We start from the raw sequence: 22,799 nt of genomic DNA, 5'->3' as shown, positions 1-22,799 counted from the left end.
GTGCCGCACGATCTAAGCTGGCGGGTGGGTTTGTACCGTTTTATAAGCCCATGCAAATAGCTTGGGCCTCTACCATGAAGGATGCGATGTCCTATACATAGGGCTTTAAAGGTCACCCGTTCCCTAATCGGGAGCCAGTGAAGGGTTTTCAGTGCTTTTTTTGTTGATGCTCTTCTGGGTAGTTGTAGGATCAAACGGGCCGCTGCGCTTTGTATTCGTTGTAGTCTTGATAGGCTTTTTACGCTGGCCCCTAGATACAGTACATTTCCATAGCCCAGCCGATATGTTATAAGGCTATGGACCAGGGTCTGGCGTACTGGTATGGGCATAAGGTCCAGCATTTTCCTAAGGACCCGCAGTATCCCGAAACAGGTGCCTGCCACTAGTTTGGTTTAGTGGTCGAACGATAGGTTTTTGTCTAGCCAGACCCCTAAGTTCTTTACTAAATTGCTTGGTGTGGGTAGTTCACCCAGTTCTTCCGGCCACCAGGCCGAGGTCCACACTGATGGGGATTTGCCTATGATTAAGACCTCCGTCTTATTTCCATTAAGGCGGAGGCAGTTGTCTGCCATCCACATTGCGACCTTCTGCATACAGGACGCGAAGTTGTTAGCACTTTGCTCCTCTGGTTGCGTTAGGGTCACAATCAGTTGCGTATCGTCTGCATACGATACTATCTCAACCCCGTATGTATCTGTGATTCCTCCTACTGGGGCCACATACAGATTGAATAGGGTGGGGCTGAGACTGGAGCCTTGTGGCACTCCCTGATTTAGTTTTATTTCTTTGGACCTGAACTGGCCCTGCGCGACCTGAAAGGTTCGGTCTGTGAGAAATGATTGAAGCCATTCCCAGGCTTTTCCTCTCACCCCTCCTTTTTTAAGACACTGTAGCAGTGTGTGATGAGCTACAGTGTCGAAAGCGGCACTGAGATCAAGGAGAATCAGTGCCGCCATCTGGCCTTCATCTGCATACCTTCGTAGAGCTTCTGTTGAAGACAGCAGGGCCGCCTCCCTTCGAGTGAAGAGCTCGAAATCCCGACTGTGAGGGGTGGAGCAGTCCATTGGTTTCAGCAAATGCCGAGAGTTGTTTGGTCACTGCTTTCTCAGCAATTTTTGCAAAGTAGGGGAGGAGGGAGATAGGTCGAAGATTATCCAGTTTTTCTAAGCTAATGTTAGGTTTTTTTCCTCAGGGGAAGGACAATCGCTTTTTTCCATGAGATAGGAACTTGTCCTGTACTAAAGGAGAGAGCAAGGAGATGACTGATGTATGGCTCCAGGGTGGTGATGCTACCATGGAGTCTTTTAGGGGTTGCTGGATCGCTCTGGGATCCTGATTTAATGCTACTTGCTATGTGGCATATAGATTCCTGAGAGGGTACTAGAAAAGCCGAGAGATGCTTATTCTCCTGTATCTTCAGGGTGCTGTCTACCTTCCCATCGCCTACTCTGGCAGTGTCTGGGAAGCCCGCGTAGATTTTGTCTACTTTGCTAGCAAAGAACTAGGAACATTTCCTTCATGGAATTGTCAGCATCTTTGATTCTAGTACAGAAGTAAGATGTTCGAGTTTTCCGCATGAGTGCATGGTATGTCTTTAAATTATTCTTATAATCAGCTCTTTCTGTCTCAGAGTAGTGTTTCTGCCATTTCCTCTCTAAGCTTTTACATTTTGCTTTTTGTTCTCGAAGTTCAGTGTTGAACCAGGGGGCGGATTTGGATCTCCTCGCGGGAGCCTTATGAGTCCATGGCGCTGTGCAGTCTAGCGCCTTAAGAATTCGTTGATTCAATTCTAAACAAGCGGATTCTATTTCTTTGCCCTTGGGGGGGCCTCCTGATGTTATGACTTTATTAAATGCCTCCGTGGAGAATTTCGCCCATTTCCTGTGTATATTTGCGGAGCTGGGTTCCTTCTGGGGTCCATTATCCGGGACCGCCACCCGGAAAGGGACTAGGAAGTGGTCTGACCATATTACTGGGGTGGGGGGGCTCTACGGTCAGGGTATCCCAATTAGCGAAGATGGGATCTAGGAGATGGCCCTGACAGTGAGTGGGTCTTTCTGATTTGAGCAGCATCTGTATGTCGGCTAGCTCCTGTTTAATTTCCTGAGCTATTTATACTATTATAATATTATAATACTATTTATATAATTATTGTAATAGCTTATACATTAAAAAAACATTTTATAAATTATAAACACATATATACACATACAATAATATAAATAAAAATGTAAAAAATATATATAACAAATGTAAAATTTATTTTTAAAATAAATGTTACACTACATTAACTAAAGCAGGAAATATTGAATAGCGTAGGGTGCAAAAGTAGGCAAAGTGTTGGATAGTATAGGGGTAAAAATTACTATTCCATCTCCAGAGAGTGTAACAGTAGGGAAAATGTTCGATAGAGTAGGGGTAAAAATTACTATTCCCACTCCAAAGACTGCAACAGTAGGGAAGATGTTGGATAGCGTAGGGGTAAAAATTACTATTACAACTCCAGAGAGTGTAACAGTAGGGAAAAGTTGCCTAGCGTAGGAGTAAAACTTACTATTCCCACTCCAGAGAGTGCAACAGTAGGGAAAGTGTGGGATAGCGTAGGGGTAAAAATTACTATTCCCACTACAGAGAGTGCAATAGTAGGGAAAGTGTTGGATAGCGTAGAGGTAAAAATTACTATTCCAACTCCAGATAGTGTAACAGTAGTGAAAATGTTGGATAGCGTAGGGGTAAAAATTACTATTCCCACTTCAGAGAGTGCAACAGTAGGGAAAGTGTTGGATAGCGTAGTGGTATAAATTACTATTCCAACTCCAGAGAGTGTAACTGTAGGGAAAGTGTTGGATGGCAGAGGGTTGCATTTAACATGCTTATCAATTTTTTTTAAATTAAATAACCAATTAGTAATTAATTAACAATAAAAAATAGTTTATGAATACCAATAAACTAAACCAACAACCGGTTCCTAAAATAAATTAACACAATTAATATAATAATCACTAATTAATATAAATTAATTACCAATTAATAATTAATTAGTATATTAATTATCAATACCAATAAATAAAATGTATTCATTACTTTATTATAATTAAATTACTTCCCACCATATTCCCTTATTAACTCACAACCCACTCCTAAAATAAATTAACACAATTAATATTATTATAAATTAATCCATTAATAATTTCCAATTCATATTTATTTAACAATAGGAGGAGGAGCTTGGCGGGCATCCGAGATGGCCGCGTGAGCACAGCGCTCCCCGGACCCCCGCCGCTCCCGGCTTAATATCCTGATTTAATCCTGAATTTTTGCGAGGATTTATATAGAGGACGTTGGGCTGATCTACCTGGACTTTTCGTAAACGGATTTGGACATCGGGTGCCTGAATTATGTTCACTTGAACTTTTGGGCTCCGCCCTCGAAGTGCGCCCGGGACTGGGTGAGGTTCGGTGGCCGTCTTGGAGTTGAACAACAACGGCAGGGGGATTGGTCTTGTGAGTCCCCCTCTTAAGTTTCGGTTTCGTTTCTGCCTCGGACTGGGACATTGGTGAGAGGGCTGGGCCAGAGCCGCGGCCGTGATACACGTAGGTTGTCTGGCCCTTGGCTGCACTGTTTCTGGAGTGGGCTGCCTCTATCCTGGTGCTACACCTCTTGTAGTCCTTTGGTCCAGGGGCCTCCATTTCTGGTGCCCGGTCTGTCGACCCTGGTGACATTGCTCGTGACGCATCTTCAAAATGGCGGGCAGAGGGGACCGAGAGACGCGCAAGACGAAGACGCCTCTGCGCGGGGGTCCGGTTCAATCTAATGTCATGGATCGTTATACCCACTCTAAGGGGTCCCCCGGAGCGGCCCTGCCCGGTCCCACTGCGTCGGACCAAGTACTGGATGCGTCGCCGGAGCCCTCCTTGCGGGACATCATGGGCGCCATTTCTGGCATGAGGGAATCCATAGGCCACCAGTATGAAACTTTGGCCCACAAACTTGACACTGTGGCGATTGAGGTGAATTTGATTCGAGCCGATCTCTCCAAGACGAACGAAAAGGTGAAGTCGTTGGATATCAAATCTTCCAGCCTCACGACGGACGTCTCTGATATTCAGACGGAGATTGGCAATCTCCGCAGGGTGAACGATTTCATGACCCGGCGCTTGGAGGATTTTGAGAACAGGGCACGTCGCTGTAATGTTCGCGTGGTTGGTGTGCCGGAGAATCCAGAACCCCACTCGGTTGATCTCCTGGTTGAAGATCTTATCCAGAATCACCTTTCACCGTCTGGCCTTAGTAAATTTTTCACAGTGGAGCGCGCACATCGTGTTCCGGGGGGCCAGGGCAAGCCAGGCGCCCCGCCGAGACCTATTGTTGCCAAGCTTTTCCACTACAGAGATCGGGACGCTATCCTGCAGGCCTCGCGGGTGAAGGGCCCAGTAGCCTTTGAAAATGCCACGGTGAACTTTTATCCGGACTTTTCCCAACAGGTCCAGAAGCAGCGGATGGGATTTCGTGGTGCCAAGAAACGTCTTAGGGACTTGGGGATGCGTTACGCAATGCTCTTTCCGACCAGGCTGCGGGTGGAGTATGATGATCGAACTTTCTTTTTTGATCGGCCAGAGGCTGTGAATGACTGGCTGGACTCCCTGCCTAATCGACCTCCTGAGACTGAGTCCGAAGCCCACCCGGGCGGTGCTGAAGGTGGTGTTGAGAGCTGAACGTTTCGTTTTTGACTGATGCCTTGTTTTGTATGACTTTTCCAGGGATGTAAGCCTATGTTCCTCTACCTCATATGTGTTTTGATGTATGGTCTTATTCTCGTTATTTGTTGATCGGGGGGCGGGTGGAACGGAGCCTTTCCTCCTCCGGGGTCTTCGTGTAGAATAGGGGTTCTTGGGCGACAGGCACACTGCAGGTTGGGGTGGCTTTTTAGCTTTTTGCAGGGGTGCAGGGTGGGGGGTGTTTTCTTGTTATTTGGGGGGTGGGTGGTTGGGAAGTTCGTTGTTTGTGTGTTCTGTGTTCAAGGCGACTTTATTCTGTATTTGAATTGCTTTTTGTGGTCGCGCTCATTGATGGGGGGTTTGGGCTTTGTCGGGTGGGATGGGGGGTAGCGGGTTGAGATTTGTTTCGTGGAACGTTAATGGTCTGGGTGATCGTATCAAACGCAGTGTGGTGTTGAAATGTATACGACGTTTATCTCCTGACATTGTTTTCCTGCAGGAGACTCATTTGATAGGCAATGTCTGTCATGCAATGAACAGGTGGGGCTATCGCCTCGTAGCACATTCGGGGTTTACCTCGGGTTCCAGGGGTGTGGGTATCCTCATTCGGGCTTCCCTCCCCCTGGCTATTGATGATGTTATACAGGATGACCGGGGGTGGTATGCTGTCCTTGTGGGTCGGTATGAAGGCCGTACCCTTTCCTTATTAACTGTTTATGTGCCCCCCGGCTTGCAGACTTCCACCTTTTCAGATTTGGGCCGTGTCTTGTTGGACCTTCCTGATAGTACTCTCTTTCTGGCTGGTGACTTTAATTCGGTAGTCTCTGGCCTTCATGATCGCCACCCCCCTAGGGATACCCCGGCGGCTCAGCAGTGGTTGGGTGGCTTTTTGGATACCTTCGGCCTAGTGGACTGCTGGAGGCTTTTGCATCCTACGCAGCTGCAGTACACCTTTCACTCCGGGGCCCATGGGAGTTTGTCTCGGCTGGATTATTTCCTGATGCCTGCGGCTCAGTCCCCGGCTGTGCGTGAGATTGTGCACATGCCCAGGGGTATCTCTGACCACTCTCTGCTCTGGCTTCGTTTTGAGGTTGGGGTGGAAGCAGTGGGCAGGGTCGCTCCCATTAATCCGTGGTACCTTACCTCCCCTGAGACCCGCACCCTTTTACTTAAGTCCCTCGACTCGTATTTTCTGGATAACGAGGGGTCGGTTTCATCTGCTGTGTCCCTGTGGGAGGCCTTTAAGACTGTGATTCGTGGGCAGGCCCTCTCCCTTATTGTTGAGGCTAAGAGAGCGAGGAATAGAGAAGTGGTTGATCTTGAGGGGGAAATTTCTGTACTGGAGGAGGGCTTGGAATCTGGTGTCACGCCTGAGAAGCTCCATGCCCTGGGTCTGAAACAATTTGCTTATAAGTCCTTGGTCACGGATGCCGCCAAAGTGATGTTTCGGGAGCAACAGGGACGTTTGTATGATGTGGGTGACAAAGCGGGTAAATTGCTGGCGTGGCTGGATAAGAAGGAGAGAGTTAATCGTGTGGTACCCGTGATTCAGTCTGCATGTGGTGTGAGTGTAACGGACCCGATTGGGATAGTTGACCGGTTTGCCGAGTACTTCCGTGTGGTGTATACCTCTGTGTCTGTGAGGGATGTGGTTGACTCTCGCCTTCTGTTGCGTGATATAGCCCTGCCCATTGTTTCTGATTCGGACCGTGTGGCGTTGGACTCCCCCTTTACGGTTGATGAGATAGCTACTGCCATCCGTTCCCTCCGTTCTGGCAAAACATTGGGCCCGAACGGGTTGCCAATTGAATTGTACAAGTTGCGTCCGGATAGGATTGCTCCGTATCTCCGCGCCATGTTTCTGGAGTCCCGGGAACGGGGTATTCTCCCTTATGATCAGAGACTGGCCACGATAGTTGTCATCCCCAAGGAGGGCAAACCACGTGATCTTTGTTCCTCCTATAGGCCCATATCCCTACTGAATGTTGAACCCAAGGTGTTGGCGAAACTCCTGGCCACCCGTCTCTTGACGGTCATTAGTGACTTGGTCCATCCGGATCAATCTGGATTTATCCCACATCGCAACACGGCTCTGAACCTACGTCGTCTTCATGGCGCGATCGCGAGGGCGGGGCTTCTGACGGAGCCGGCCATTTTGGCATCGTTGGATGCATCCATGGCCTTCGACACGGTGGAGTGGCCCTATCTTTGGGCGGCTCTTGAGAAATTTGGTTTTGGGCCTGACTTTATTGGTTGGGTCCAGTTGCTGTACGCGGCACCTCTGGCGCAAGTAGTGGTAAATGGTAGGGTCTCGGCTCCTTTCACCCTCGGCAGGGGTACCCGTCAGGGATGCCCCTTGTCTCCATTACTGTTTGCTCTCGCCTTGGAACCGTTGGCTGCCTGGCTCCGGTGGGAACCGTCTCTCAAGGGGATTCGCTGGTCTCCGGACTTTGAGGACCGCGTTTCGCTTTACGCGGACGATATCCTTTTATACCTCACCTCCCCGCGTAAATCTCTGTCTGTTCTGTTTGATGTTCTTGCTTCTTTTGGAGCCAACTCGGGCCTCGTTATTAACTGGACCAAGTCATGTGTATATGTTCTCTCGGGGGTTTTGCCCCCCTTGCCGAGTAGACTTCCTATTCAGGTGGTCCGGTCGGGCTTCAAGTACTTAGGGATTTTTATTACGTTGGACCCGACGCTCCGCTTTGAGCGTAATCTCCTCCCACCATTGCTTAGACTGCGCTTGGATGTGGCCCGTTGGCGCAAGCTTCCTTTATCTCCGCTGGGCAGGGCGGCCCTGTTTAAAATGATGTCCTTGCCGCGATTCCTTTACGCGCTTCATAACTCCTATGACGCTATCCCTAAGACCTATTTCCAAGAGATTGAGAGTCTTCAACGGCAGTTGATATGGGATGGGCGACCCTGTATCGCACTCGCAAAGCTCACCATCGCCTGGTATGATGGGGGCATGGCGCTCCCCGATATCAAGCGATATTATTGGGCTTCCCAGTTGTCTGCCATTAATCATGTGATGTTTTCCCCGGGTCGTAATCCTGCATTCGAGATGGGCAGACTCCAGCTTCCGGGTGGGGACTTTACTAGAGCGCTTTATTCCCGATCGGCCGGGCGCCATCTTGTGGGCCCATCCAGGATTGCTGTAACGGTGTGGCGGGCTGCGAGTGTGAGTTTGGGGTGGGAGGATCGATTGACGTTGGCGACGCCGCTTTATGCATCCGAACGTTTGGGCGGACTCTGGTCTACCAAGGGTTTCGACCGCTGGGATGTGATTGGGATCTGTAAGGTGGGTGACGTGTACTCGAACGGTTGTGTGAAATCGTTCCAGGCCCTCCAGGCGGAATATGGTTTGAGTGGTAGGGAATTTTTTCGCTACCTGCAGGTCCGACATGCCCTCGCCTCAGTCTTGGTTCCTGATGAGGCCCTGCCTGAATCTTCCCCCCTCGAGGACCGTGTCCTTGATGGGCATCTTCCCGATAGCACTATTTCTCTTATTTACAAGAAATTGATTAATAATCGGGCGGACTTACTGGTCCGACTTCGGGAGGCTTGGGTTTGCGATGGGTTGGAACTGGACGACGAGGATTGGCAATCGGCGCTCTCTTCTCCCAAGGAGGTGGCCATTCCTGCCCGTCTCCGCTTGGTTCAGCTTAAGATTCTTCATCGAGTCTATGTCACTGGTCCGCGTCTGGTTACGATGGGCTTTTCTTCGGATGGGCTATGCAAGCGTGGATGTGGCTTGAGTGCGACCTTTTTGCATATCCTTTGGGAGTGCCCGGTTGTAGCTGCTTATTGGACTGCTGTGCTTGAGGTGATGACTGCTGTTACGGATGTCTGTTGAATGTGTGGGAGCCCACTGACTACTCTGTGGCCCAGACCAGATGGGCTACCCTTGGTTACATGATTGCGAAGCGGGATGTCGCGCAACTCTGGGGCGCTTCCAGGCCCCCTGAGGTCTCAAAGTGGGAAGACAATATGGACTGGTCCATGTTTCGTGAGAAGACGGTTTATGTGGCCAGGGGCAGGCCCAGGGCGTGGACGAAGGTTTGGGGCCAGTGGAATGATTATCGTGGGGGTATTTGCACCCCTCCCCTTGAAAACACTGCTGAGATTGTCCTTTCTCCCTAGACTAGAGTTCCCGGAACTTTTCCGTAAGGTTTTTTATACTTCCGGTTCTCCCCGCTGCTCCCCTCCCCCCCCCTCCCCGACTTGATTGGAGCCTCCGGGCTCTGGGTGTGTTCTCCTGATCGTGGAACCGTCCCCTCCGCTCTTTGGGCTGACCTTAAGTATCGTTCATTCGCCTTTTAGTGTTTGTGTTTCTTTTTGTAAAAAAATAAAAATACAAATTGTTCTGTGATGTCTATAGAGTAATGCTTTGTACTTGAGCTGTACCTATCCACGGGTGTACATTTTTCTTACATGCACTGTGCCTTGTTATTAGCGGCCAGCCCGTGAGGTTGTAGGCCCATTCTTGTACTTTTATATGCTTACTCCAATAAAGGTTTTGGAAAAAAAAAAAAAAAAATTTATTTATCAATACAAATAAATAAAAATTAATAATGACTTTGTTATAATTAATTTACTTCCCATCCCATTCCCCTATAAACACCCACAACCCGTTCCCACAAAAAATTAACATAATTAATAAAATTATCAATTAATCAATTAATAAAAATTAATTACCAATAATAATTAATTAACACATTAATTATCAATACTGATAAATAACAATTTATAATTACTGTATTCAAATAAATTACTTTCCACGCTATTCCCCTATAAACCCACACCCCGTTCCTAAAATAAATTAACACAATTAATATGATTATCAATTAATTAATTAATTACAATGAATTACCAATTATTAATTTATTTAAATTAAATTAAATATCAATACTACAAAATAAAAAATTAATGATAACTTTATTATAATTGAATTACTTTCCACCCTATTCCCCTATAGACCCACAACCAGCTACGGAACGAGAACTCTAAATTTATTAAAAAAAATTTTAATAATGTCAAACATTATTATTCAATTTACTATAATTAAATTCCTTCCCACCATATTCCCCTATAAACCCACAACCCGTTATGGTACTAAAATGCAAAAATTCCTTTTGAAAAAATCTGTAACTTCTAAAAATGTAATACATATATTTAAAAACAAAATACAATACTTAACAAACAATATAGAACACATTGATATAAAATACATACTAAACTACATAACACTAAAATAAACATCGATATTATTTACGTTATTTTTGCAAACGATATTACTGACTTCAATATTAACAAAAACGATATTACTTACCTACAGGTCGATATTCTGGTCACCGATATTCTTGATGTTGATATTCTTTCCCTTCGATATTTCCAACTAGATAAATCTGTAGATCGAAATACCACCTATTACCTATACATACCTACCCTTCATCCAAAGTTAATCTGTTTACTACCTCCACCATTTCCGCCTTTTCAAGATTGCTTGTCTATAAATGAGCAGTGCCTAACTCTCCTGCACACGTCACTTAATAAACAGCTGTGTAATCAAATTACACTCAACTGAGGCAACTCTTCCTGCTGACCAATCCCACCAGTGACAGTTAAATAATAGACTAAGAAACACCTTGTGCACACCTGTTCCATAAGATATTCAAAATGTACATGTCAACTCCCCTCATTACCTTTGATTGTTGTGCGTGTGCACACAGGTATCAAAAAAGAGTTGAGCAGAAGGACCGCGGTTCTCGACATCGTAGCCTTCTGATCGTTCCTTTCTCATACCATGAGCAGTGAATCTCGAAAGTATATCCACATCAGTGAGCTATTGTTCTTCGTAAGTAACTTTGCTTTTTTTAGGTCGAGCCTAGACAGCGCGCATGCGCTGTCTTCTAGACATGCTGTATTCGCTATGTGGGCTTCAAGCCCGCCCATAGGCTTGTGATTATAGGAATTCAATGTCACTCTTGAAATCTTGCGTTCTGTTTGTTTATGGCATGCATTTGGCATGCCTCCTTAGGTGGTTATCCCTCCTCGAGAGCAGCGACCAATCACAATGTCCCACCACTAGTTAGCATTCTACCATGTGTTTGTGGAACTTTTTTTTTTTTGGGAGTTTGCATAGGGATTAATACGATCGCTCATGTTTCTTTGCGTGTGTTTCTTCTTTTGAGGTTGTGTTTTATTTCTTTTGAGTTTGCGTTAGTGCCTTTTGTACATGTATTTTTTAGAAGCAACACCTTTTGTCTGTGCTTATATGGATACCAGAGCACATTGTTTTGCAAGTTTCATTAGGTTTGCTGGAATATAACATCTTAGTAAACAGGGCGGTAAATCTTAGCTCATTCAAAGACCAAGATTTCCCCTTAGGGCGCCTGTTGCTCGGTATGTCTGTTTGATAGCTGGCGTGCAATTTCTTTCCTTATCCCCGCAAAAGCATACAGTTAGAAATCATAATATCCACTATCACAAAACATTGTTTTCAACGGCTTATTGTTCTGTGTTTGCACAAGCACAGCAACAAGGACATTGTCATTGCGTCCCAGTACCAGTTAAGCTGTTGGTAGTGGCAAGCTTGTTTTAGCACTTATATAACTGTTGAGCAGGGGTTTGGAGGGCTGACCAATCTCGAGCAAACTCCGATACAAATAATTTTTTGCATAGTTTTGTGTATAGATTTATTCAAAATGAGGTACTCCTGCTGGAGTCTTTGTGTGTAAATTGACTAACTTTATTGTTCCTGGTTATTTGTCTCTGTTTTTGTGTTTGTATATTGTCATATTTTTGTTTTCATGTCTGTATAAACGTTTTAAATGTAATCAATGTGTAGTTGTAAATTATACATATTTGCACTTCTCTATACAGTTGAACATGGGATTGATATGGCATGAAATGCAAGATTTTGCGATTGTATTTTTATGAACTATATTGCTGATTTCACTGGTGGTATTTGTTAGCTGGTACAACCTCTGCTCTGTGGGTGGCGTGTCTCTCCTGATGCAGCCTCCTCACTTGTTTAGTCATGCCATAAGGATGCGCTTTATAGGGTGTGCTTGACTTTTTTCAAAATTCTTAAGATAGCAAGGTGAGGTTTGGGCACTTATTAGTGCCACAACCACACCAGTGTTCACCCTGGGTGGCGTTTTCTTTTATAGTCATTAATTCATGGTTGCAGGACAAAGACACCCTCCTTCCATGGCTTAAAGCCACAAATAGATTTACCTCACCCCATCCTTCCCACGCAGACCTTGCCTTGAATCGCGTGGCTCTTGTTCCTATGGCTAAAAGTCTCTTGCAGAACTATTAGTACTCACTGCTCCATTTTAAAACATCCTGCGTGGCATCAAGGTGACTTCTTACAGAACCTAACTGTGGAAAGATGTTGTTAGGTCTCGCCTGACCCAGCGCATGCGCTGGTCTGGCGAGACTTTTAGTGAGGGCTCAAAAAATGCTACCATGGCCAGCCTAGAGCTACAGTGCAGGTGCGCCGGCGCGCGCTTAGGAGCAGAGGCGCCATATGGCAAACCTCGTCCTGCTCATTAAGCGCCTGCGATCACTTTCACTTTCGCCCGCAATCACTTTCGCAGCGCCCCTATGATGTTCTCGTTCAAAGAACATCAAACATCATGCTGTTTTGTTAATGCTTTGCTGCGCCAGTTTGACTTAGAACGAGCTTTCTCTTTCCACAAACTCGATGTTTGTGTTCCTTAATTTTGAGATGATTTTAGTATTACTGTTTAGTGACTTACGGAACAATAAGGAAATGTTACTGTGAAACTGGATAACATTCACAGTGTTTATTTCTGATTTCAGCGGCTGCTTCATGTCCGTTGCACCATTAAGGGAGTCCTTTCATTGGCGCTTTCATGCAGCCATGATGAGGAAGCTGGAAACTTTTGGCACATTCTCTTTAAAAGCACAGCATGTTGGCGACTGGTTAGTCGATTACACCTATGTAGCACTTTAGATCTCAAAGCGCTATGGTGGGTGCAGCAGTTATAACTCATGGAATATGGGGTGCAACTCACAAAGAGGGGGCAGATTTGAGTGCACATTGGCTGCAATCGAACTCTTAAGATGATGGGCTGTGTGTATCCATTATCAGCACTTAGTCTTTGCTAAGTGATCTTGTTTTGTTGTGTCAATGCTTTGCTGTGCACTTTTGACTTACAACGTGCTTTCTCTTTCCCCTAACTGTATGTTTGTGTTCCTTTATTTTAAAATGCTTTTAAGTATTACTGTCACACACCCAACCACAAACACAACCACAACCACACACACACACCCACACACAACCATACAGAACCACACAACCCTACAGAACCACACACACAACCACACACACACATAACCACACACATACACCCCCCACACACACACAACCACACACACACAACCACACACACAACCCCACACTCAACCCCACCCACACAACCACACACAACACCACCACAACCCCACACACAACCACACGCACAACCACACACACAACTATACACACTCACAACCACACACACACAACCAACCACACACACAACCACAACCACACACACACACAACCACACACACAACCACACACACAACCACACACACAACCACACACAACCACACACACAACCACACACACAACCACACACACACAACCACACACACAACCACACCTAACCACACACACATCCACACACACACAGCCACACAAACACAAGACACACAACCACAACCACACACACAACCACAACTACACACACAACAACTACACACACAACAACAACTACACATGCAACCACACCCACACACACAACCATAACCACACACACAACCATAACCACACACACAACCACACACACACAACCACACACACACACAACCACACACACACAACCACACATACACAACCACACACACAACCACACGCAACCACACACACATCCACACACACACAGCCACACAAACACAACACACACAACCACACACACAACCCACCCACACACACAACTATAACCACACATAACCACACACACAACCACACACACACAACCACACACACACAACCACAATCACACACAACCACACACACAACCACACACACACAACCACACACACGCACACAACCACACACAACCACACATACTACCACAACCACACACACACACAGAACCACACACACACAACCACACACACAACCACACACACACACAACCACACAACCACACACGCACACAACCACACACGCACACAACCACACACTCACACAACCACACACACACACACAACCACACACACACACACAACCACACACAACCACACACATAACCACACACACAACCACACACGCACAACCATACACACAGAACCACACACCCAACCACACACATACAACCACACCCAACCACACACACATAACCACACACCCAACCACACACATCCACAACCACACACATCCACAACCACACCCGCACCTTCACCCACAACCGCACCCACACAACCACACACAACCACACACACAACCACACCCACACTCACAACCACATACACACAACCACACACACAACCACACCCACACTCACAACCACATACACAACCACATACACAACCACATACACACAACCACACACACACAACCACACACACCCTACACACACAGCCACACACACAACCATATACACAACCACACACACACAACCATACACACACACAACCATACACACAACCACACACACAACCACACACACACACACACAACCATAAACACACACACACACACAACCACACACAACCACAGACACAACCACACCAAGCATTGGCTTAGCCAATAGGTCTTGCCTTTGGGACCTTATACATGTTTAGCCAATCAATAGTTGATGTGGTTGCACCAAGGATATTGTGCTGCATAACTAAATACTTAGAAGGTCCCAAAAGCAAGACCTATTGGTTATGCCAATGCTTGTTTGATATAGGTGTTGCAGTGAAACTCTTCTGCATATGTAAAAGCAAATTTAGTTACTTTCTGAACAATTGATGCTCTTATGGTGTGACTAGGCTCTCTGGCAGTATACAGTGGCTTAGCCTAACATGGTACCTTAATTCACTGCCACCTCGAAGTTTCAAACTAACAGTACAGATGGAGTTGTATATGTAGCCAGGGATGACTACTGTAACATTAGCCTTGCGTGCAGAATGAAAAGAATACATAAACTTTGTGCGCAAGGAGTCATTGAACCTTTTTAAGTGTTCTAATTGCGTTGCCCCCGATTGTTTTGGCACACAAGGCTAACGGTTCCATCCGCGTTTGTGTTGATTTACGTGATCTTAACCAACAAATTTGGATTGATCGCCATCCACTGCCTAACATCACTGAAATGCTTTACACATTAGAGGGAGGCAAAATATTCAGTTTGTTGGATATGACTTCAACGTACCATCAAATCAACCTGCATCCTGATTGTAGACATTTAACATCCTGTATAACCCCGCAAGGTATATTTCAATACAAGCTCATGCCTTTTGGGTTGGCTTCGGCATCCGCCGTATTTCAACGGGTGGTAGAAGGCATATTTAACCCCATGAGTGCTCATGACGAGCTCAGCTCGTCATGACGTACACCTCTCCGGTGCTGATGACGTGCTGAGCTCGTTATGACCTCGCCCGTTCGATGGAACGCTCGCATGCTGGGCTGATTCCCCTACTGTGCTAAGCGTTCCATTGAAACAGGCGCAGTCATGACGAGCTTAGCTTGTCATGAGCACCTGAGAGGTATAGCTCATGACAAGCTGAGCTCGCCATGAGCACGGGAGCGCCGTACGTGCCCCCCCAACCCCCAGCACAGCATGGGAAAAAGCCCCGCACTGAAGGGGTTAAGGACGTCAAGGGGGTTGTAGCATTCCAAGACGATGTTCTAGTGTTTGGCAATTATCAGGAACAGCATGATGTCAGAATGCGTCAGGTCTTAACCATTTTGAAAGCAAGAGGTGTAACCCTCAGCATGGAGAAGTGTAAATTCAGTTCCCCTAACATTGATTACCTAGGTTATAGGTTATCTGCCAAGGGTGTACAACCTAAGTTTAACTTAGTCAAGGCCATTGATGATTTTGATCCTCCAAAAACACGGACCAATTAGGATTTTTCCTAAGTCTGATAGAGTTCTATTCAAGATTTATTCCGAAGTGTGCAGAGAATTCTTATCACATGAGGAATTTACTGAAAAAATTTAACATTTGTATGGTGTAATCTGTGTGATGACAAATTTAGGCTTATCACAACAGGAATTAGTACAAGCTATACCCTTGAAACCCTTCAATACATGTGATGAAACTATTATCATGATGGATGCTAGTCAGATGGGACTAGGTGCCGTTCTCATGCAACGTAAGGAGGGCAAAGATGAGGTTGTAACTTTTGCTTCAAGGAGCTTGAAAGGTGCTGAGTCATCCTATTTGGTGATCGAGCGAAAAGCCTTAGAATGTTGGTGGGGCATTGTCCATTTTAAAATGTACTTTTGGAGTTCTCATTTCATTGTTCGAGTTGATCACAAGCCCTTGGCATAGAACGAGCCACACCAAGGATTACGAAATGGCAATATAGACTTCAAGAATATATTTATACTGTGGAATATGTTCCTGGTGCCAAAAATGTGTTGGCAGATTGCATGTCTCATCTCCCCAGTCACAATGTGTTTGAAAAGGGGGAAACATCAGAGGACATGGACACTGATATTGTGAGTGCTGTTGAACAGTGGTGTGATGGTGCCCATATTGGAAAGTGAGTAGCTCACTGATTGTGATGTAGATGAACAGATCACTGAGGTGAAAGATGGAAATAGGCAAGGTTGGTCTCAATGGAAGACTGATAGGGTGAATAGTGATGCCTACAAACATGTATTTGAGGATTTCTCCATCACGAACAAACTCCTATTCCGGTCAAATGCCTTAGTCGTTCCTGAGGATATGAGGAACAAAATTTTGGTTTTGGCCCATGAAGGGCACATCATCATGCGTGCCATGAAGAGAAGGATCAGGGAATGCTTCTGGTGGCCAGTGTTGGACAGGAGTGTTGAGCATTTTGTCAGAGATTGTGTCAGTTGTGCCAACAGTGACAAGTGTCAAGTTACCAGTCCTGTGTAAGCTATCGAGGTACCCAATAAGCCATTGTGGAAATTAGCCAATGACATCATTGGTCCCATGGTTTCTTCCGAAGGCAGTTGCAATATGATATTGTTGTTGTGGATTTTCATAGCCGTTGGCCGGAAATTAACTTTGTTCAAACTCCCAGTACTTCCAAGATCATCACATTTTTGGAATCCATTTTTCTTAGGGAAGTCATTCCTAATGAAATTTTATCAGATAATGATTGTCAATCCACGTCCACTCAATTTTCTGATTTCTTAAGTTTTTTGGGTATTAAGCACACCAAGACCTCTTTATATCACCCAAGAAGCAATGGCCTTGTAGAATGTTTTAACTGGGTCATCCAAGACAGCATACAGTTAGCCAGGTCTTGTGGGTTGAATTGTAAGGAAGATCTATGTAAGTTGTTGTGGGCTGTCCACACTACCCCCAATGAGTACACAGTTCTATCTCCCTTATTATTAAGAGGCAGGTTTCCTGCGTTCAAGATGACAACACAGTGAATGGGGCAATTCACCAGTTCCAGGCAGAAATTAGAAGATGTAGACAAGAAAAGACAGCAAGGTCATGACAGGTAAGTGGGTGTTCGGGGAGAGAGTTCAAGGTAGTTATTGGTGATTTTGTCAGAGTCAAAATACCCAGGATCATCACCAGGAAGGATTCCAGGTTTTCCTCCCCCCAAAAGGTTGTGGATGTGAGGAAGAATGTAGTTAGATTGCAAAATGGGAAGTGGTGGAATAAGGACAACATTTCCATTGCACATGATGTCTTCAAGAGCAGTGTTGTTTGGAGTGCTGGAAGTAGGGCAGATGACATGGTTGATGGGGGAAGAGGAGAGTTTTTCTGTTTTTGCTTTATACAGGGGTATGTGTTGCTCCTTCTGTGCATTATTATGCATCATTGTGTTATATTTCTTGGTATATGTAAAGGGAAAGATGTGTTGGGTCCTACGTGCTGTGGAACCTTGGGGTTGTCAGGGAAATGGAATGTGGGGATAGCGGCGGTTGGAGAGGGGCGTTGTACCTTGATGGAGATGGATGTACTTTACTTGTCCTGTCATCTCTGTATGGAATAAATGACTTGTTACTTACACAATCCGCCTCCTTGTAGTTTGTTACAGGCTGTGGGCGCTGCAGGTTAGTGGCCAACATTATTTACAAACATCGTGTATGGACAAGTGTCTGTGTGGAAATTAACAAAAGCATAATAATAATACAGAAACGACAACCAAAACAATACTGCTATTACTATTATCTATTCATTCATTCACCGCACCCATCTATTCCTTTATCAACTCATCTATCATTCTCCATCTGTCCACTTATATGGCACCAATCCATCCCTGATTCACAGCAACTCTCCCATATCCATCCACCCATGGCCTTTACCCTTCCACAATGCCCTTCCTCGTATCTCTTCAAAACTGACAGTCACAAACAGTGCGCACAGGCTGTCTTAGCCTAAAGCATGCTGGGTGAGGGCATGCTCGTGATCATGCTCTTATGGCAGGTACTTCCTGCGCAGAGCTGTATTTTCATGCGTTTACCTCCAGAGTGGCAAGTGCCTTTTCTAGGGCAAGTCATATTTTCCCTAGCCAATCGTGGGATTGATGGCACTGTACACCCAACCAGTCTTCCCTAACACAGTCGCTTCTTCTGCCAACTAAGAATTAGGACGCTGTATTAATCTGGTCAACTCTTAAACAACACCTCTAAGTACAGGCAAGGATATCTCTTTAATAATCGCTTTTAAGGTCCCAAAGGCGAGACCTGTTGGTTATGCCAATACTTGTATGGACATGCAAATAGTTAGGCTGAGCCTACTAATTGAAAGTTATTACCAAACCAACACTCTTTGATTCATATTGTCACCTGCACAATGTCGCACTGCTTGGTTTACGATGTATCCATTTCTAGACTGAGGACATACAACATTATTTTTACTACTGTGTGGACGTGAGGTTGGTGGCAGCATCTCAGCTCTCTGGGAACCTTCTGCCTTGCTAAAAACGCACAGTTAATGTTGGGTGAATGCTGCAGTACTGGCACGACTTAGGTGTCAGCGCTGCATATTATTTTATGCCTGTAATTTTTAATGTAAAATTGATAGCACTCACTACCTTCTACCGACTGTGTTGATTTTCATCTGTACCCCGCCCCGTTCCACCGCGGCTGGTGCCGTTTGTGTGGAGGGCGAGGCGAGGCGCCATCTTGGGTGGGGCTAGACCGGAGCTACCGGTCTAGTTATTCCGGGAGGCAGGGCATAAAACGATCAAACGCCCAGGGCTCCTCGAGAACGTGAGGTTGGTGGCAGCATCTCAGCTCTCTGGGGACCTTCTGCCTTGCTAAAAACGCACAGTTAATGTTGGGTGAATGCTGCAGTACTGGCACGACTTAGGTGTCAGCGCTGCATATTATTTTATGCTTGTAATTTTTAATGTAAAATTGATAGCACTCACTACCTTCTACCGACTGTGTTGATTTTCATCTGTACCCCGCCCCGTTCCACCGCGGCTGGTGCCGTTTGTGTGGAGGGCGAGGCGATGCGCCATCTTGGGTGGGGCTAGACCGGAGCTACCGGTCTAGTCATTCCGGGAGGCAGGGCATAAAACTAAATGTGTATCCGGCAGCGCAGCGGACGGGCGCAGCGGGCGCGACGAATGCGCGCCGAAGTCGCGCTTAAGTCAAGCCCGTCTGCGCCCGTCCGCGGCCGACCGGGGCCTGGGGCCAGTTTCCCTGGTCGCGTACACACCTATACTTCCCAGGACTTGCTGCTGTTAAAACCGTCAGATAGTTTATGCCCTCCACTGCCACCGCACATACTTAATCGTGCTGCCTCTCATGGTATTCTTAAACCTGAGTACATAGCTGGTAATGATTTGCATTATAACCCCCGCCGTTCTCCTCATTTGCCACTGGAACCAGATACTGTGCTTAAATGCTATTATTTAAACACTAGGTCAATGGCTAAACATCATATGGATGTATTTTTTATGTTAAAAGCTGAGCAACCTGATATCTTGCTCCTCACGGAGACCTGGCTTAATGCTGATTCATTACCTCATATCCTGGCTGCCGTTCCTTCTGATTTATTACATTTTAAAAGCCAACAGACCTGCTGATAAAAGGGGTGGAGGAGTAGCAGCTATTATTCGCAATACTTACAAGTTCTCATTATTACCCTCTCTTGACCTTATGGGGTCAGAAAATATTGTTTTTAAAATGGATACTGATAGTGGGGCATTACTTATGATCCTTATCTACCGCCCCCCCCAAACTATGCCCGCATTTGCTGTCTCACTGGCAGAACATCTAGCTCCTCTTATTATTAATTATAAAAATATTGTGCTGCTGGGCGATTTTAATCTCTGGCTTGATGCCACTGATTTGGACACCCAGGCAGCTGCATTGAAAGAGGTACTATTAGATCTGAACTTAATTCAACAGATTCATCTGCCAACCCATGAAAAAGGCCATCATCTGGACCAAATATGGTCCCAGAATATTCCCCTGTTGGTTCGTTCCATCACTCCCTGTATTTGGACAGACCACTTTTTGATACATTTCACTCTCGCCATTGTGAGGAGCAAAAAGCAGCCATTTCAAACAGGTGGGAAAGTTAGATTGTGGAAGAACATTGATACTTCAGCTTTTTTAGACTCTCTGAAGTTGTCTCTCCCCCTTATGCCTCAGGACATCGATGGCACTGAAGAAGCCTATTCCAACTGGCTACGTCAGGCAGCAGACGTTCATGCCCCTTGCTCTAACTTTCCCCGCTCCCGTCTTAACGACGCACATAAGTGGTATACAACTCACTTGAAATCCCAAAAATTAGAAGTTCGTCAAATGGAGCGGAAATGGCGAACCGGTTATCTGGCACAAGATAAAGCCAATTATTGTAAAGCTCGGAAAGAGTACCAGAAACTTGTCCTGAAACATAAATCTGACTATTTCTCGGAGAAAATAATGAACTCTCAGAATAAATCTAAGGAGTTGTTCAGTATTGTAGATGGTCTTAGTAGCAGTGACAGAACTACACCACTGGTCACTCCTACTCAGGATCTCTGCAATTCATTGAACTCATTTTTCCTCAACAAAATCTGTACAATAAAACTAAGTATTTCTACTGTTTTGCCCCCCTCTCTGTCGGATGATACGTATTATAACTGTGAGACGCTGGAATCTTTTCCCGCTATTGATGGTGATACCCTTTTTAAACTGTTTGGCCGGGTCAAATCGGGTTCACCTGATGATATCTGTCCCCCGTACATCCTGAGAGAGGTCGGCACTGCCATTCCTGAAGGCGTACTTCCTCTGTTAAATAGTTCTCTCTCACAGGGTAAAGTCCCCAACAACTTTAAAAAGGCTTTACTTATTCCCCTAATTAAGAAAGCAGGAGCCGACCCCCTTGACCTGTTAAATTACAGGCCCATTTCATTGCTGCCGTATTGTGCGAAGCTATTGGAGGCACATGTCTGTGCTAACATGTCCAAATTCATTGAAGAAACAGATTATCTTGAATTTAATCAAGCCGGCTTCCGTTCTTGCCATTCGACTGAAGCAGTCATCCTGGCGGTACAAAATACCCTGAGGCGGAATGCGGATAACGGGACTCATCAGGCCCTGGTCTTATTGGACCTTTCGGCAGCGTTCGACACGGTTGACTATACCATCTTGGTCAACCGTGTCGAACAGGCTGGCCTTAGGGGACCTGCACTGAGCTGGATCCGTTAATTTATCACGGGCCGCACCCAATCCGTAAGGTTGGGCCCTTTTACAGCTCCCACTATTTCCACCACTTGCGGAGTTCCTCAGGGCTCATCTTTGTCACCTCTACTTTTTAATCTGTATCTGCGCCCGCTATTGTACTCCCTAAGAAAGGCGAAAGTTACCATCTTTAATTATGCGGACGACCGACAACTCATCTTTCCTTTGAACACCAAGGATTCGGTGGAGGAATTCCAAAACACCATGGCACACATTCAGGTTTGGATGAGTTGTAACCATCTGAAACTTAATCCAGGCAAGACTGAACTGGTCTTGCCTGGACAGAGTGTGTTAAGCTGGAGCCCATGCTTTTGGCCATCTAGCATGGGGGCCCCACCGGTTAGATCGTCCTCAGTTAAAAGTTTGGGTGTACTAATTAGCGAAGATCTTTCTTTGAAAAGACAGGTAGGCGCAGTGGTGTCTTCCAGCTTTTTTCAGTTAAAAAAGATAAGAAAAATTGCCTGCTTTCTTTCACAGGCTGCCCTTATTCAAGTCACAATTGCTCTGGTCCTGTCTCGTTTGGATTTCTCCAATAGTCTCTATTTGGGGCTCCAAATTGGAGAGTTAAAACGTCTTTAGAGGGTCCAGAATCAGGCGGCTAGACTGATCCTGGGAATCTCAAACAGACAATCCATTAGACCTGGGTTGAAGCACCTGCACTGGCTTCCTGTTGGCGCAGCGTGTGGCATTTAAAACAGGTGGTATTCTTTTTAAATCTTTACAAGACGCTGGCCCTAAATTTATAAAAGACCTGTTTCTCAGATATGCTCCCTCGCGAAACCTACGTTCCGCTCAAAAATCTTTACTGATTGTTCCCTCCTATAAAAGGAAGCGCTTAGGTGGTTGCTGCTTTGACCATTTGGCGGCTACCTTTTGGAATTCCCTTCCCTTGCAGTTGAAACTGAGTGGCAACCTTCTTAATTTTAGACACTCCCTTAAAACCTGGTTATTTTCGCAGGCCTATTGCTGAGATCATTATCTGCTTCCATTCTTAACTGTTGTGTTGTGTTCCCTCCTATAGCGCCATGAAGCCCCCGGGCGTACGAGCGCTTAATAAATATATATTAACATAATAAATATATATTAACATAACCCCAGCAACCTTCTATGCCGCAGTTAGCTGTCTACTTTGATTTTCCACGCTTGATCAATGTTTAAGATCCAGGACAGCT

The 22,799-nt window shown here is 45.7% G+C and overlaps 1 protein-coding gene across 1 annotated transcript in view; it reads left to right on the top strand.

Annotated features, from left to right (window-relative positions):
* Positions 1–22,799, top strand: part of MPP4 (MAGUK p55 scaffold protein 4) — a 273,595-nt gene that overhangs the window by 171,024 nt on the left and 79,772 nt on the right. The window lies entirely within an intron of this gene.

The sequence above is a fragment of the Lissotriton helveticus genome, chromosome 3_1 (assembly GCF_964261635.1).
Source record: "Lissotriton helveticus chromosome 3_1, aLisHel1.1, whole genome shotgun sequence".
Classification (NCBI taxonomy): Eukaryota; Metazoa; Chordata; class Amphibia; order Caudata; family Salamandridae; genus Lissotriton; species Lissotriton helveticus.
This window is presented reverse-complemented; position numbering and strand designations above follow the sequence as displayed.